At 31.3% G+C, this 15,039-nt stretch overlaps 1 long non-coding RNA gene across 1 annotated transcript; it reads right to left on the bottom strand.

The window, feature by feature from the left end:
- Window positions 1-8,062: 8,062 nt before the first annotated feature.
- On the bottom strand, window positions 8,063-14,117 carry LOC147806694 (uncharacterized). The gene is made up of 2 exons (XR_015428518.1): window positions 13,784-14,117; window positions 8,063-8,350 (listed from the first exon to the last, which is right to left on the bottom strand). It is a non-coding gene; the product is annotated as an uncharacterized LOC147806694 (long non-coding RNA).
- Window positions 14,118-15,039: the final 922 nt, after the last annotated feature.

Below are 15,039 nucleotides of genomic sequence, written 5' to 3'. Positions count from 1 at the left end.
TTCATGCAAATATATTACTAACTCGACTGATAAAAAAAAATTCTGCCTGATATGTTTGCTTTGAAATTATTATAATTACCGTCAACCAAAAGTTTGAATTACATTATAACTATACAACTATTTGAATTACAATTTTAAAAATATTATCTTTCATGCTATATTTTTATTTTATTTCAATTTACGTATTAAAATAACCCTTAACTAAAACTATTGTAAGATAGCATTATTAAAGCAAATATCATTCCAATGAGGTAAGTGTACTAATTTGGTACTTTGCAAACCCATCACAAATATTAATTATTTATTAATTTATATTAAAGAAATTTATATTAAAGAAATTTAAATTAAAATACATAAATTAATATAAAATGAATGATTAAAAATGCTCTAATGTCTCATTTATATTTTGATAATGTATATTGGATCAAATTCTTCTTCAACATATGGTAAAAACAATCATCAACATTTTCTACTCGTGGTCATTCACCCACTTCATACAGGGCTTTTAAAAAATGCTTAAAGGTGCTTATTTCGATTTTTGTTTTTTAAAAGCCCTTTGAGATGCTTTTTTCATGCGGCGTTTTTATAAAGTGCTTCATTTTCCCTTTTCAAAAATGAGATTTTGTTTCGTTACCATCTCGATTTTCGCCACGCATTCTACAAAAGCGTGCTTTTCACATTGTTCTATTCAACATTTTCACAATTCATTCAACCACAATCCATTTCGGCGTACCGTCAGTCCGTAGCGTATGAAAGCGCCAATGATTTCACGCTTTCATACGCTACTTGTTTGATGAAATATTTACGGTCAGTATGTGCATCTAGTGAGCTGGGTTTAGTGAGATTATTGCTCTCCCATGTGCAACTCAGCTGTTTGCAAGATATTCTCAATTTCAGACTTCATTTTCCACCCTCTGATATCGAACCGAAAAATCTCTCGATCATTTTATAATGGCTCATACAATCTAGAAAAAGAGTTCTTTGTGAGAAACTAGATATTTTTTCATGATCACGTAAAATCTTTGAAAATTATCTTGTACTTTGTTAATGTAGGGTAAACCAACCAGTGAAGGAACACTACCCAGTGGAGGAACATTTCATATATATTGATTAAAAATAGGAATTTGAAAATTTTTCTTTAGATTGATTGGAACGATAGCTTACTGCCAAACAATAGGAAGTCATCTAGCAATGTTTTGGATTACCCGGTCACATATACTTCTCTGGAAAAAATTTTCTTATTATCTCTGCAACACCTTGTTTCCTTGAAAAAATTATAAGGTGAATGTTTGTATTTATATGTTTGAAGTGGAATTAATTACATGTCATAGTTTTATTTCTCTCACTGTGAAAAAGAGAATTCAAAATATAGATATTGAAGTTACGTTTTATTTTTTTTAAGCATCGTAGCAAAATAAAGTACTGAAATACTCACTGGATCACCAAACGATGAAAAACCAGTGAAGGAACAAGTGTTCCTTTACGGGGTTTTTTCTAAGTTAATGAAAATAAAAGATAAACTTTAATTTTCTTGTACCTTTAGTGATGTTCCGCATCAAAAGCATGTTAAAAATACGAAAAACAACTTCTAACCAGTGAGGGAACAGGCATGTTCCTTTACTGGGCATAGCTTTCCCAGTGAATGAACAGTATGTTTTAATATGTTGACACTTTACTTTTCAATTCATGATTACAAAATAAAGTTAACATTTTACAAGTATTTATATGTTGTAATTTCAAGAATAGGCTTGTTTTCAAATATTTGTATAGCTTATGAATTCCTAAAGAGCATTAAAAAATAACCAAAATGAAGTGTTCCTTTACTGGGTGTTCATTCACTAGTCAGAGCTGTTCCTTCACTTTGTCTTCCTACTACTTGCTATTTGAACCTCCAAAACTTTAAAACAATATAATGTAAGTTCTCTACAATTTTTTTTACATAATTTACAATTAGTAACAAATATGTTGACAGTGTCATTTAACTAAAATTACGAATTTTGAAATTAATATGATTTCTTAAAAGGCAAGCGAAGCTTAAGTGTTCCTTCACTGGTCAGTTTACCCTATATAGTGGCTCAAGATATATTTTGAGTGCTTAAGAAGTTGTTTACTTTTCATTTAAATGTTTTGCTTTCGTAGCCTTTTCATAACACTTATTTTAAAAAGTGCGTTTAGAGAACAACCCAACGGTTTTTTGACTCGTCTCTGACTGACACTTCATCAGTCCCACAAATTACTTTTTAAAAAGCGAAGGAACAACATGGCACTGACCATTATTGCAAAACCAATAACAACCAACTCTTAGATATAATGGAAATTAATTTGCTCAGAGAACGTGATCGGTCAATTTCACTTATCAACTCCCATTTGACCGTTATTCCTTCTTATGAAAGATAAGAAAAGAGAGGAAATTCATTCGGAAAGAAGAGAGGAATTCCGTTTCACGAACTTCATTCCCTTTGACCTGTAAATGTTCTTTGGAACGAAAGAAAATATTACACAAATGAGAGTTTCTTTTCTTCGCTGCAAATGGATTTAAAATAGAACTAAAAATAATATCGGAGAATTGAAAAGAAAAACAGAGCTCATTCAGCGAAGTGTACAGTTCCACGCCAAATGATTCGACTTATTCTAAGATTCTATGTAAAATCTTAATTATCAGGTGATACTCTATACAGCTTTATTGTTTTTTATGTGATTGTTTACACTTGTTTATGTTCGTGTATCAATTCTTAAACAGTGTAATGCAATACGTTCAAACTAAATACAAATAGGAAGTATGTAAAAAATCTCCCGAATAAAAAAATCCATTACGTTTAAATACAAAAGTATGGCATACAAACTCCTACAAAACATGCAATTATATTAAAACACTACACAAATTATTATCGAATATATATAATTCTCTTACGTGGCTCCCAAATTTTGGCTGTATTTCTTTTCCGTTTGCTTTGTTTTGTTTACTTTACTATTTCTCTTACACGGCGACAAAAAAAATTCTCATTGCAACTCCCCAAATGGCAACGCTAGAAAACCGACCCATGATTGCCGCTAAAAATGGGACATGCCAAATCTAGCTGAGGTGGCTCAACAGCGCTTTTAAAAACGGAAACGGAAATAACCAGAGAGCATCAGCTGCGTCAATCTCATACTATTAAGCTAGGCAGAAGTGATTAGTCTTTGTCGTAGTGTTTTGTCGAAAGCGCTTTTTTTTCACGAATTTATTGGACGATTTTTGATTTATATCAAGAATTATACTATAGCACATTTCTAATAGGTTTAACGAATTACATGTCATTTATTTGAATTCAAATTTACTTTAATCACTTAGTATTTACTAAAAAGATGTAAATTTTTTTTTATAAAAAAAGTTGTTATATGGATTTGAATGATTGTATTGAATTCTTAGAATTTTGTGCATTTGCAATGTACCTAAGTTAGTGGCGAGCGAAGCAAGCTTGGTTTGCGAAGCAAACCATATAAGATTGCGTAGCAATTTTCGGGGGTTGGCGAGCGTTAGCGAGCAGCGGGCTCAGTCCACTAGTAATATACTAATATAATAAATATTTATATCTCATTGATCTATCGTCTAATTGATTGAATCGTCGAATTTACATTATCTATCGTCTAAATTAACCAACTGATAAAGGAACGTAAAGAAGGGCAAACACAATCACATAAAAAACAATAAAGCTGTCCTCGAGAACTTTTTAAACCAATTGAAAAATTTTTGCACACAATTATAAAACTCGTTTGCCAAAAGATAATTCCATACAAAACACAACTTTTAGTAAATATTTATTATTTCATTTAAAAATAGTCAAAAAAAAAAAATTATTTTAAGGCATGCAATTTTTACATTATTTCAAGGAATGTCACTTTTAAGTGGGAAAATAAAATGTGACGAAGTCGGTCAAATAGTTCCTGAGAAATCAATCTCTGAAAAATTCGCTCTTTTCAAAAATTCTGTTTCTCAGGAAAGGGCTGGAGGTCACTGAACTTTCTTTACAAGAGCATTCGAGGGGTTGGAATTTTGTAGCAAAAAGCACTCTAACGGGGTTGGAGTACCCACGTAGCACGATACATAAATCAAACGCAAATTTTTAAAAATTGGTAACATCAATACGCATTATACGTAAATTTTACGTATTAATGACGGAATGATATTACCATGGAGTTATTTCATTTAAAAAAAAAAGCTTTTGTGTATTTTACGTAACGGAATGGATTTTCGTATATTTGACGAAAGAATATTTATTTTTTAAATAAATATATAAATTTTATAAATTTGCCTTTTAAATTTCGGTAAGAATTTATTAACGCACATTTTCTGTTTTTTGGATAGCCAATTTCTTCTATAATCTGACGTTACAACTTATGTAAATTTTGACACATTGTTAACGTAAATAATATGTTAAAATAACGTAATCATTCTTACCTAGTAGAAAGTGATTGGTAAAATATTCTTAAACTAAACGAATTTGTTTACGTAAAATATTACGTTAATTTTTCCGTTTTTTGGATAACTACTTTTTTGCTATGGTGAGTGGCTGGGTGGGGCAGTTGGTTTGTCGTCGGCCTTCTGAGCCCAAGCGGTTCGATCCCCGGCCCAGACACCGGATTTTCGGGAGGCAGAAAATCCTCAGCGGCCATGTCGTATGATTATGCGGCATGTAAAAGATCCCTGGAGTGCCTCATTGGCTCCTGGCATTTCCGGCAAAATTAAATTCCTAGTGCACTTTAGCATCCAAATAGAGTCTCGGTGCTGCCATCTAGTGTGGCAGAAACTAGACGTCCAAATTAACATGACCAGCGGTATCTCACCCATTGTGGTGGTCTTGAAAGAGTGGATACCACTTCTGGAGAACGCACTAGGTCTGCTCATCGGTAAGACCGATTGTGCAGTTCATTGGAAATAATAAAAAAAAAAATAAAAAAAAAACCTTTTTGCTATAATTTGACGTTACAACTTACGTAAATTTTGACGCATTGTGGACGTAAATATTATATAAAAATAACGTACTCATTCTTACCTAGTAAAAAGTGGTTGATAAAATATTTGTGATATAAACAAATTTGTTTACGTAAAATTTTACGTAAATTTAACGTATTTTGGATTACCAATTTTTTTTTTTTTTTTTTTTTTTTTTTTTTGCTATTGTTTGACGTTTCAGTTTAACTTAAAATTTACGAATCTTTCAAAATCCCTTGATAAGTGTTCCCAACACTTAATCAAGGCCTCTTTTCAACGCTTAGTAAAACTTAAAGGTGAAATATACGTATTTTTTGACGTAAAACGAATAGTTCTCTGCTTCTACGTAACCAGATATCAAAACTTCGGTTCATCTTTTTAAAATATGTCTGTACGAACATAGAGGAATGGAGTGATGTCATAAAAATGTCTTCCAACAATCGAAAATAGGCGGTTACTATCGAGCAAAATATCATTTTGTTTAATGGAAAGAAATTCCTTCTTTCACTTATTGAAGGGGTCAGGAGGAAGGAACCGCTACTTTTCGTGACATTCCACTCACGACATTCCATCGTGGGAAACGTTCTTTCTTTTTATTCTCATTTGGAAAGAATACCTTCTATTAATGGAAAGAGATCATTTCAGTTTTTAAAAAGGAATCTATCGAATGCAACTCCCATTCAAAATATATCAGAATAATATTTTTTTTTCATCATACGAAATAATGAAATTTTTTTTTATTTTCTAGTGTTGTCGTAGGCCAGTGCTTCCCAAAGTGTGGTACGCGTACCCCCAGGGGTTTAGGGAACAGTTTAGCGGGGGTCCGCGTTCTTATGCGAAATAGCTTGCAACAAACGAAAATTTCAAAAATTTTTATTTAAAAACAAAGCTAGCAGCGAAAATTTACAATTACGTATTTCTCTATTGGCTATTTTTTGCAGAGTTAACAGTTAATAATGAGTGGTATCGACAGCCAATTGTGATTTTTAACTTTTGTGCAATTTTTTTTATAGTAAAGGTTTGTAATAAGTTCTACTTATTTTGATTATTTTTATAAAATATAATTTTTATCCCTATAACTGTTATCACAGCAAAAACAGTATCATCTTTCTCACTGATGCAAATAAACTTGTTAATAAAACTTTGTACCAAAAAAGAAAAATAAACATATTTTAAAAAAATACATAATTTTTTTTACACAGCGTTACGAAAAATTTAGAAAGCGTACGCAAAAGTCATAGATTTGGGACACACTGTCGTAGGCCATGAAGACAAGGACGGTGATGGTTCTTGTTTTCCAGTGGCGCCATCTACGGCCAAGAATTTGAATTCCACCACCCATTCATTCATCCGCAGAGCGTCGTTTTGACCTGAACCAGAGAAGGATCCAGTCACCCCCAGAGCTCTAATGTGTTATGGGAACGTAGAGGACTTTGTAACCCGACAGATTTAACGTGCACCGGCCGCCATTTACTACACGGGGACTCTTCGACCTACCTGATTGGAACTCCTCTTTTCACGAACGCGAGTCCAGCGTCCTGCCAACCAGGCTATCCTTGTGTAGTAAATGGTGACTGATGCACGTTAAATCTGTCGAGTCGCAAAGTCCTCCATGTTCCCATAACAAATCAAAACCTCTGGGGGTACTGATCCAGGAGTTTTCTTGTCTTCTGGATTGGTTCAAAATCACAAGGCTACGGCGTTGAACATTAGTAGTCGTAAACCCAAAAATTGGGTCGGCTGTTCAACGGCGGTCATAAAATAAAATAAAAACCTTTTACGTGTTGTGTAATAGAGCCATTCTGTCTGTCTAGGTTTTTTCTGAGAGGTGCCTATTTTGTGAAAATTTAGACGCAATTTGCGAAAATTATATTAGAAAATCAACACAGGCCGGGATAGCCTGGTCGGTAGGGCGCTGGGCCCATGTCCGAGAGTTAGTGGGTTCGAACACCGCTAGTCGAAGACTCCCCGTGTAGTAAATGGTGACTGATGCACGTTAAATCTGTCGAGTTGCAATGTCCTCCATGTTCCCATATGAAATCAATACCTCTGGGGGTACTGGATTGGAGATCGATCGTTCTCTGATTCATGTCAAAATTACGATCTATGGATGAATGAATGGATGTATAAATGGTGTGACGTATGGGTGTGGCAGAAGTCGAATGCTTGGTCATAGATGGCGCCACTGGAAAAACGGGAAAAATCACCCCCTCTGCCTAAAACGGGTATACGAATACAACAACACAAAAATATGGACTTATCGTTTCTTAAGGGATACAAAAATAAAATTTTAAGAAAAAGTATTTTGTGAAATTCTTAAAATTGAATTTGTGACACTACCGTTTTTCCTAAAGTTGAATTTGTGAAGGTACCGTTAAACGGTAATAAATTTGACTTGGACAGACCCCTGGTAATGCATATATATACTCAGGAATGCCATCAGCCCCGCTCTCTAAAAGAAGTTTAAATGAGTAGCTAATTAAATAGTAAAACTTGTATAAATAGTTTAACACCCACTATTTCAAAGTGTCAACACGAAATAACTGTTGCGTTTCAAACGATGCTTTGATTTTTTTTTTAATGTGTAGGGGAAGGGGGGATACTATTCAAAATGAAACATACTAAAAAATTAATTACATTTTGCTACCACTAGAAAATATTTTTTTACTAAGAGAAACAAAATTGCAATCGTTGTATGCTAACCATGTTTTTTGAGGAATTTATTTTCAAACAAACTAAAAATCACTAGTTAAAAATGTGTCCGTTTTTTTTTCTTTTAAAGATAAAAATTAAAAATCACTAGCTAAAAATGTGTCCGTTTTTTTTTTCTTTTAAAGATAAAAATTAAAAATAACTATCTAAAAATGTGTCCGTTTTTTTTCTTTTAAAGATAAAAATTAAAAATCACTATCTAAAAATGTGTCCGTTTTTTTTTTCTTTTAAAGATAAAAATTAAAAATCACTATCTAAAAATGTGTCCGTTTTTTTTCTTTTAAAGATAAAAATTAAAAATCACTAGCTAAAAATGTGTCCGTTCTTTTCTTCTTCTTTTAAAGATAAAAAAATTTAATAAAAACTCATTGTTCAATCTTTAAAATATATAAACAGAATATTTAATTTTGTCCACATTTTTAGAACATGTTATAAAAATAATAATTTATTTATTAGGCGACCTTGCTTAATAGTTGCTTCTTCCCGAAACCTGATCATCAGAAGAGAGAGGCATGCAGGCTGTTGTTATGGCAACGATGCGGAAATAGTTCATTAAAAGTGGATCAGACAGCGGTGGTTTAATGAGTACTTCTTGGTTTCTAAACACTCGTCTCAACGTCATTCTTGTTAAAATAGCTCTTTTATGTTGACACTGGATTGCTCATTCTGAAAAAGATTTTCACATCATCATTTACTGATTTTTTCAAACAGACAGCAATTTTCACGATTTAATTATTCACTTTTTTAATATATATATATATATATATATATATATATATATATATATATATATATATATATATATATATATATATATATATATATATATATATATATATATATATATATATATATATATACGATACATACAGTCGGAGTTCTATTTAACGAACATCCATTTTGCGAATTTCTCTATTTTGCGATTTTTTTCGAGAAACCAAGAACATTTAGAAAATTTCTTCGTAAAATAACTTCCAAACAGCGAAATCAATTTTCTATTTAACGAATTTATTTTTTAGATTTACTTTTCCCACTTCTTAAAATATTTCAGAACATTTCAAACTTGAAGCATTTTATGGGGGATGTGACCTTGAAGTGATTTCTCGAAGCCACTTAATTTTCAGAGAAGCAGTAAAATCTCTTTTTGTTTGCATTTTAAACGAAAAACTCAAACAAAATTAATCAGAAGCAAATTAAATTGAAGAACGCATGACATAATGTATGCTTAAAATTACTTTTATAACAAATGCAGCTATAACTTTATGCATAAATTTAGCTTTTTTTGTTGAAAATGTATGTAGCATGATAGTGTAAAACACTGGATAATGCTTTTCCATGCAGATTTTTTTTATGGTTAAGATTGATGCAGATCAGTAGATACTAGTTTGCGAGAAAAAAGCGCATCAATTGTTAATTTTAATTATGTCTAGTGTTTATGAATTTAAAACCAGTTTTTTTTTTATTGTTTAAGTACTTCAAAAGGCGATTTTCTATTTAAGGAAATTTCCATATAACGAAGTTATTATCTGGATTTAGCGACTTCGTTAAATAGAGGTCATATATGAATATATATATATATATATATATATATATATATATATATATATATATATATATATATATATATATATATATATATATATACATAATCTCTAATACACGTATAGGTCACAGGCAAATGGAATAAATCGCTCTTTGTAATCACCCAGATAGCAAAAAAAGGTTTATTTCCACTCCGCAAAAACCTTTTAATGTTAACCTAAATAGGTTTTTTTATGCGGTTTACGTGTAAACCGCATAAAACGAGATATGTTTTAAACGAGAAAATAATGTTTTAATGGATGTGTTTTAAAGGAGAAAAGAGATATCTTAAAACGAGATATGGGACAATCTGATTTATTCCACGCACTTTACCCTCATCCAAAACGTTGGAAAACAATCTTCTTATTTAAAAACCTTTAAATCGAGGTTGGCTCAGGGTTTTTCAAGCGAGAAAAAAATCCTAGTCTCAGGGATGAAAATAATCTTAAATCTAGGTAATTATAAGGTTTCTTTTCACAACGTCTTGCATGCTCAGCTAAAATCCAACTCGTCGTGAAATTTTAATGGACAATGCAATTTGTTTTAAGGCTCCTAGAGTGACGTCAGCTAGCCCTATAGTGACGTCCTAGTGTATGGATCTAAGTAACAATACTTTTTTAAAAAAGCTTAAAAAAAATAATTTTTAATCATTTTAGGATGAAAGGTTTGAAACTTCAATTGAAAAAAATGTTTTTTTAGTACAAACATTTCGGTGACAATAAAAAGAAAATTCTGACACAAAGGCTTTCTGGGCAGTCCCTTTTTGTTAATTGGAAAAGTCACCGGTAGTTTCTAATGAGTCAGCGCACTTTTCCGAGTCCACCCATCCTAGTCCCGCAGATCGTTAAGACACGGTTCCCACCAGATCACCGCATCACTGGCTGCGGTCAGTGTGACCACTTGGATCAGTCTGCGTAGGGACCGAGGGTGGGCGGTATAGGTCCTAGTTAAACTGTGCTACCGTAAAGTGCTCGACTTCGCGCGCAGATCGTCGGGCTACCGTAGCGGGGGTGCCATCCCCTCCGCAGAGGATCAAAATGATGATGGCATGTCCTCGGATCATCTTCAGGGATGTTTCCCAGACCGTCGCCAATAGCCCACATTGCAGCTCGAGTGCGACGTAAATGAACTACAACAATAAGTCTATAAGCTCTTATATATTGTAAACTGATTTCTCAGAACGAAAAAGCAAAATGAACTATTAAAAATATTTAGAATTGTTTTTCTGTAAATGGCACGAATAATTATGAGGTTAAAATTAAATAAATGAAAGGAAACTTGGGTAAAAAAAAAAGTGAGTAGTTTCAGATGATTTCCACATAATTGATCAAAAAATATCTTGGATAATTTTAGATTGCACCCTCCCCCCTCCCCACAGATCACGCGATCTGGTAAAATAAAAAAAAGTTGTTTGTAGTTTAACGAAGTGAAATTATTTAAAACAACGTTATCAACGTTTTTGAGAAACATGAAACATTCTTTTATATCTGATTTTTTGTTTTCTGGCAAAGATTTATGTGCTGGCAAACGTTTAATGATGCTTTTAGAAATGACTTCACTTTGATTTTAGCTCAAAATATTTGTATTATCCAATTTCCTTATACAATGGAGAAAGATTAATTGTTATATAAACACATTGTTTGCTTTCGAAAAAAGTTTTAAAAAGAAGGAAATATTTCGCAGATTCGCAGTTCAGAATTTTTCGTAGCAGATTACTATTGCCTAAAAGAAATTACTCTTAATTTAGTGCTGCCATCTATCAGTAAAAATAAGAGCTGTATTCTCATACATAATTGTACTTGTACTGTAATTATTTTTAATTTTTTCCCCATCCGAAATTTAAAAAAAAAATTGAATGCAGCAAAATGGTTAAAATATTAAATCTGAAAGTTTTGAGGGTTTCCTAATTTTCCTTTGAAAATGATTTAGTAAAATAGTTTTAAATGAAATGTATTTCTCGCATTATTATTCGCACTCTTCATTTTCAATCTAATAATTTATACATTTTCAGAAAAACAGTATTTAAAATATTTAGTGCATTGACCCATTTGAAAGGATTCTTTTATTCCCGAGTGCAAAAATTTTTTTTTTATAGTTTAGTTAACGAAGCCCTACAAATATTTCTAGGTTCATATAATGGACATTTTTCTAAAAATATAACAATCGTTAAATATCTCCAGCGGTTTGTCCTATGAGTATTTTTCATTTACCTCACCAGTGCAACGTTAAGGTTGCATTGGTGATGCACTGGACCTTAAGGTTGCACTGGAGGTTGCAATGGCAGATGTAGCCAATTGGCTACATCGACCAAAAATCAATTACGCTTTGAAAATTTGAGGAAGGTACAGGGCCCGACTTAGCCTAATTGGGGTCCGGGCAAAACCTTTTTTGGGGGCCGCCCCTCTGCTTCAATAATGAAGAACAGAACGTTGTGGATGTATTTAAATTGTTCACCTAATTATAGATAACAAGAAAATTGACTAAAACCTGAAATAGCTATAGAGTTCAAACGAAACATTGTTCAGCCCAATTTATTGATTTTCTGACAATTCTATGTCCATCATGTCTGATTATTAACTTTGTTGCAGCGAATTTTATATCCTTGCTGACATTAGGGTGGAATTCAGCTGGATTTTCAAAATTACAATGGTTCAATGAGGCCAATCAGGAGCCTCTATTTTTGTAAACATATCGCATTTTGCCATATGTAAAAACACAGGCTTTTGATTAATAATCAGCCAAATTTGTCCATCGTAATTGTGAAAATTTAGCTGAATTCCGCTCTAAAAATCGATCCCATGTCAATAACGTTTTCTTATTAAATGAAAATAACATTTTAAATTACATTTGTATTTTAGTTCTTATTCTTTTAAAGGGAGATGTCACCTGGAACCAGGGTTGGCAAGATTTTGCCACAGGTGGAAAAAACCATGGTAAATACCGGTAAAAACCGTCCTGGTAAAAACAGGTTTTTGCCAAGCAAATTGGCAAAAAGTGGCAAAAACCTATATTTTCCAAGATGAGAGGACAAAAACACATTTTTGATACAAAATTATTCCTAAAATTAAAATATATACTATAAATATAAATAATTACAAAAAAAATTAACAAAATTATTATTCCATAATTAAATGATAATGTAACAATATATCATTTTAGTAGTTTAAAACATTATTGATTGGAAAATTTGTGATTATTCTTTTTTTTTCCGGTGAAATGAACTTATTTTAAATTAATATAACTATAATTTAAAACATAAAATATCTATCAATATGTGTAGTTAATTATTGTACAAATAATAATTTTTTATAATAAATAATAATATTATGCAAATAATAATATTTATTTATTTGTAAAAAAACATTTATTTTAGGATTCTAAAATGAAAAGAGATCACAAACTTTCAATCTTTTAAAAATTATTACCATTATATTAATTATTAATATGTTAAAAATAATTTTTTCATGTAATGTATCAAAATTATTATTCCTTATGATTGATTTAAATTTGTTTCAAGTATTTTGTAATAATATTTAATCAGCAATTTAGATAATTTGGTTTTTGCCGGTTTTTACCAGTTTTTGCCGGTTTTTACCAGGTTTTTGCCACTGTCCTGGCAAAAACCCCTTTTTGCCGGCAAAAACTCCAACCCTGCCTGGAACATCATTATTATGCCGATAAAGATGTTTGTGTCTTAAATTACTTAATTATTGTTACCAGTGTCATTACAGTTAACAAATAATATTAAGATAAAATAAATGTCACAAATAAAATAAAGTACGATGTAGACAACAAATTGAACTTTCATGATTTTTTTTTTTCATTTGAGTTTAAGAGGTAGCAGTAAATCAATCCTTATTAATAAAATCAATCCTTATTAATAAAATCAATCCTTATTAATAAAATAAAAATTATTAAATAAGGAAAAGAAATTTTTTTTTAATGAAAATATTTATAATTTATATCAAAACAAAGCCTGTCAGGAGGTGTTTTTTTTTTTTTTTTCAAACATTAATATTTTATTCCTCTCACTGAAGCTTGTTTTTCTTTCTCTTCTTATCTTTTCAACGATTCTTTAAGAGCCTTTATTGGAACAGCGTAAATGTCAAAACCATTACATGTTTGTTTTAATAATTTTGAAACCGTTTGGCACCTAAGCGATGATTGTTGATACGCACGGAATTATTCTCCTGGCACTAGAATCAGAAATAGACGTGAAAGTTTTTTTGTTTCTTTTTTTACTAGATCTACAACAAACGCTAGAATAATAAATCTAAAACGGAGAAACAAACAAAAATTGGCTTACCAAAAAGTTTACAAATTAATATCTAACAGCCGCTTTAATCTTAAACAGCGTCTAAAGTTCATCTCAACTTTAGTAAGAAAAGTTATTTTCCTTAATGCTAATTTTAAGCAAGCGTTTTTAAAAACAAGTAAATATTTCAACGAAATAGAAACAAAACATAAGAATTATTGAATAAAATAAATTATTTGAAGCTAGTTTGTGGGTCATCCTACCTAATGTTCCTCTAGTCTTCAAAAGTCCAAAAAAGAGAAATAAATGAGAAAAATACGATTTATCGAGTATTGCAGTGAATGTTTACAACCTAATCGTGTTAATGATCATTTTTATTACTTATTAGTAGTGTAAATTTATCTTAATAGATTTCTGGTGGATACTATAACAACCCATTTAAGTGTCTACTAAGAACTTTGATTGTTTGTTTACATTCACCCTCATCTTTCACATTTCCGTCTCTCTATTTCTTCCAAAAAACAGACATCGAAATTAACAAAATATAAGTCTCTATCGCTACATTTACATTATTGGTAGGACTCTGCAGCCGCTGTATTATTACGCACTGTCTTGGCTGACCGCCCTCTTATAACCCTAAACTTTGGCGATCAGCTGAAATGGGTGATTGCCAAACGAAATCTATCGCCAACTGCTTGGATGCCCGCTTTTTGAACGTGATTGAAAATGGCGAAAATGTTTGAGCTGGACGTACTCGGAATGATTAAGCAATGAAACGAATTCGCTAGGTAAGTCATATTTTTAATTGTAAATTTACTATATTATCTCCAATGTTCTTTCGAATGCTAAGAGCTGCACCATTTGCTCAATTAATTCAAAATGCCTTGGATATTTTTACTTGCTACCCATATATTGCAACTACATCACTACTGAAATCAGTTATTTTGCATTTATAGTTTCCTGTCATATCATAAACAAAATTATTTTTCAAAGCCATTTTCTAGATTTGATTGAGCTGGATTTTATATTTTGTCATCATGAAAATTTTATTTACAAGTAATTCTTATTAATTAAAGATTTATAATATTGTGGTGCGCAAGAGCAATAACATAACAAGCATTTATATTTAGTTTTATGAAAAATAAAAACAACGTTGCTAAGACAACTCAATAATAATAATTACTATATTGACGTTCCAGACATTGGGATGTAAAAGTATTAATGGATTTATATATTTTATATTAACTTGTAAATAACTGTGTATATTAAATGTTGTGATGTCTCCAATTTACTTCGTTTTTATTTATCCAAAACCGCACATAGTAGGAAGATAGAAAACCTTCCCTTACAACTGGTGACCTCAGGACGTGATTAGTTTAACAGTGCGAAGATTTTATTTGGATAAAAGAAAGGTTTGTGCATTACCATTATTTTATAATTATCTTTATATTAAACATGGAGGAAAGCACAAACGATAATTTAAATTCATCAACTCAAGATAATGTGAATTTAGAAGTAA

This window comes from Parasteatoda tepidariorum, chromosome 8, assembly GCF_982258835.1.
Source record: "Parasteatoda tepidariorum strain Cologne lab strain chromosome 8, Ptep-v5.0, whole genome shotgun sequence".
Classification (NCBI taxonomy): domain Eukaryota; kingdom Metazoa; phylum Arthropoda; class Arachnida; order Araneae; family Theridiidae; genus Parasteatoda; species Parasteatoda tepidariorum.
Note: the sequence above shows the minus strand (reverse complement) of the source record. Positions and strands in the feature narration are given on the sequence as shown.